This window comes from Carlito syrichta, unplaced genomic scaffold (genome assembly GCF_000164805.1).
Source record: "Carlito syrichta isolate Samal-C Ts95f unplaced genomic scaffold, Tarsius_syrichta-2.0.1 Scaffold305297, whole genome shotgun sequence".
NCBI classification, from domain to species: domain Eukaryota; kingdom Metazoa; phylum Chordata; class Mammalia; order Primates; family Tarsiidae; genus Carlito; species Carlito syrichta.
Genome location: NW_007249393.1, coordinates 661,405 through 665,666, shown reverse-complemented (window position 1 = coordinate 665,666; position 4,262 = coordinate 661,405).

The following is a 4,262-nucleotide window of genomic DNA, read 5'->3' as shown; positions in this document are numbered from 1 at the left end:
GGCATATAGACCAATGGAACAGGATAGAGATTCTGGAAGTAAAGCCTCAATTTCTCAACCAACTCATCTTTGACAAAGTCTCCACCAACAACCACTGGGGAGAGGAGAACCTATTCAATAAATGATGCTGGGAAAACTTGTGGACCACATGCAGAAGATTGAAACAGGACCCCTACCTATCACCATACACAAAAATTAACTCTAAATGGATCACATATAAGACCTCAAATTATAAGAATCTTAGAAAACACAGGAGACACCCTTATGAAAATTGGAACTGGCAACCAATTTCTCTTCAGAACCCCAAATGCCCATACCTTAAGATGTAAGATAGACAAGTGGGACCTCATCAAACTAATGAGCTTCTGCAAAGCAAGAGAAACCATCACGAGACCAGAAAGACAGCCCACAGAATGGGAAAATATATTTGCCAACTGTATATCTGATAAAGACCTAACATCTAGGATCTACAAGGAACTCAAACGTGCTGAAAGAAAAAAAATAAACAGCCCCTTTAAAAAGTGGGCAAAAGATATGACTAGACACTTCTCAACAGAAGATATATGAGCAGCCAACAGACACAGGAAAATGTGCTCAGCCTCACTCATCATCAGAGAAATGCAAATCAAAATCACATTGAGATACCCCCAACCCCAGCAAAAATGGCCATCAATAATAAAACAAACAACAGCAGATGCTGTCAAGGATGCAGAGAGAAAGGAATGCTTCTACACTGCTGGTGGGAATGCAAAGTAGTGCATCCTCTTCGGAAGACAGTATGGTGATTTCTGAAAGAACTAGAAATTGACCTTCCATATGACCCAGCAACTCCCCTATTGGAAATATGCCCAGAGGAACTCAAATCATACTGCAAAAAAGATATCTGCACACATATGTTTGTTGGCAGCTCTATTTACAATAGCAAAAACATGGAACCAACCATATTGCCCATCAAAGCTTGACTGGATAAAAAAAATGTGGTACATATACACAATGGAATATTATGTAGCTTTAAAGAAGTACAAACATATGGCCTTCCAGCAACTTGGTTGGATTTAGAGTCGATCACAGTGATCTATCACAGAAACAAAGAACAGAGTACTATATGTTTTCACTCATAAATGAACCTTGAACAATTATTATAATACTATAAGAAAGGGATTGGCAGTAGTGGAAAACTGTCAGGGAAGGGGGAATAGGATTGGCAGTTTAGGGAAACTGCTAGGGAGGGAGGGGCTTACCTCATCAACAAGGGTAACTATATAATCAGTATTTGTATGCCTAACGCTGAATTGTACCCCACATCTTTATAATAATAAAAAGAAAAGAACTGAAAAAAAATGACTGATGCTTCTGTGTTTGGTGCATATATGTTTAGGATTGATATCGCTTGTTGATGAATTAAACCTTTTATCATTTTGTAGTGTCCTTCTGTATCTTTTTAAATTTTTGATAGCTTAAAGGTTATTTTGTCTGATATTAAGATTGCAGCTCCTGATTTCTTGTGTGTTCCATTCATCTGAAAAGTTGTTTTCCATACGTTGTTTTCCATACCTTTGAGTCTGTGAGTGTCCCTTCTGGTGAGATGTGTCTCCTGAAGATAGTATAGTGCTGCATCATGTTTCTTTATCCAGTTTTCCATTCTATGCCTTTTCAGTGATGCCATTAGTGCATTTACATTCAGGCTGATTATTGAGATGTAAGAGTGTATCTCTGTCACTATGCTCTTATAGACTTTGTTGCTGTTTGTTTACTTATTTGTTTGTTAGTTTTCTTTTGATTTTTGGGTTGATTTATGTGTGTATTGCATGCCTTATTGGTTCTTTATTTTCTTACATTCTTGGAAGGAATGTGGTTTTTCTTTTATTTTCTTTCCCCTGTATTTAATACCTTCTTAAGCATCTCTTATAGAGCTGATCTGGAGGCAGCATACAATTTAAGGATTGAATGTCTGAGAAGGATTTTAATTTTCCATCACTGATAAAGCTTAATTTAGCTGAATGGGAAATTCTTGGTTGGAATTGTTTATCTTTGAGTGTTTTGAATATTCAGCTCCATTCTCTTCTAGTCTGCAGTGTTTCTGTAGATAAGTCTGCTGCTATTTTGATGTTCTTTCCTGGTAGTGTAATCTGTCTTTCTGTCTTTAGGATTTTTTTATACTTACTTTGTATAAGTGAATTACTATGTGTGTAGGAGTTGGTCTTCTTATTTGATGCCTTGCAGGGGTTCTCTGTATCTCTTGCCTTAGGATTGTCATATCTCTGATGAGATGCAAGAAGTCTTCTTGGATGACCTCTTGAAATGTTTGTTTCAGGCTGCTCTCATTCTCCTTATCTGCTTCAGGGATACCTATCAGTCTTAGGTTAGGTCTCTTAATATAGTCACACATCTCCTGAAGGCTTTGTTCAATATTTTCAAGTTTCCTTTCTATGTTTTTAACAGACTGGGTTAGTTACAGATTTTGGTCTTCAAGCTCTGAGATTCTTTCTTCTGCCTGGTTAATTCTGCTTTCCATGTTTGTCAGCTTATTAGTTATTTCATTTACTGTATTCTTTATACTTTGCATCTCAGCCATTAGTACTTTCATGTTTTCATCTTGCTTTTCTTGGTTCTTTTTCATCTTTTTCCATCCATTCCTTTATCTCTGCATTTGTAGTCTAAGATCAGTTAATCTGGATGCTCTTCATTGTTTCAGTTCCGAAGTCTATATACTTGTGGACTATCCTTTTTGGATTTTTTTGTGGTGCCTGTGGTTCTTTTTAGGTTTTTCTTCATTTGTGGTGTGCTTTTCTTTTTTCTTTACTTCCGTTGTTCAGTGAGAGAGGGAGTAGTTTTCACTTCTTTTTGCTTAACCCTTGAAAAATGCCTCTGGACTAGTTTGATTTTTGGAGCTGGTTTGGAGCAAGGAGCTATGTTACTCCCTTGCAGATTTGAAATCTGAATGAGTTGTGTTAGAGACTACTAAGATTCAAAAGCTGTCTAATGATTGCAGTGTCTGCTGATTGGTGTGTGGGCCCCAGGGGTCTATGTCCCACCACTTTGCAATATGTCCATACAATGGGGGCATGTGTATCTTCAGTACAAAATAACATGAAGGAAGGGAAAGGAGTTAATAAATAGAGAATATGGAGGGGATGATAATGGAAAGAACAAAGGAGAGAAGGGAAAATTTACAAACTGACAAACATGGAGACAAGCAAAGAGAGAGAAAAAAAAAAGAAAGGAGAGAAAACCAAACCAAAACAGTAACAAAAACAAAAAAAATGATAAAAACTAAAACAAATAAGAAGAAAAAACAACAAACAACACGCAAACAAACAAACAAAAATCCCAAAGAAACTAAAACTGATAATATGAGGAAATTTTCACACTCATATACAACCTTATTGGACAGAAAGAAGAAGGAGAAGGGGTAAAACAGAATGAAATGCCCATTCCCAACAAGTTATATTTAAAAAAAAAAGGTAGCGTACTCAGATACAAAAAACAAAACATAAACCCAAAACAACAACAAAATTTATGTAATTTTTGAACTCCCACTTTTGGTAGTTTCAAGACTTCAGGTTTCTTGTAGGAGTGACCCAAACACTGCTTCTCTTAGCTGGTGGCAGAGGGGAAAGTTTTCGGAAGAGAGGAGCTTCCAACTTTTAAATCTGTCCCCCTGTTCACCCCTTGGGGTTCTGGAGAGGCTGGAAGGTGTCTCCGGCTTATCTACCTATATTTAGCCCTCTCTGTATATGCTGATCCTAGCATTGCTTACCTGAGTCACAAGTCTCTTAAATCTAATCACTGGGGAAAGGGTGTAGAGTCATTTTAAAACTCACCCCTACTCATCTGCTATGAGCAGAGACTGGGTTCTTAGGTTGCAGTGCAAACCACAAATGCTTCAACTCTAACCCCCGGTTTACTCCGTGGAGTTGGGGGAAGGCTTCGATCTGACCCTAGCTGATCCTCTGATGTTCAGTTCTCTCCAAGTGTTGCTCAGAAAGTTGCCCAATGGAGTCACATGTCTTGCGGATCATGGGGAAAAAGGGTCTGTGCCACTTCAAAACTCACCGCCATTTGGCTGTGATCTAGGGCTGTGTTCTTCAGTTGTGGCATGGGTCATCTGGGTCTCCTCTGCTGGGACTCTGGATGGATTACTCTGGTATGTTTTCTCACAGTTAATGTTGCTGGTGTCTCACCTGGGAAGAAGGCTGCAGCTGCAGACGACACCTGTTTCAGGTGATTTTCACTGTTTTAATCCTTTTTTTTTTTTTTCT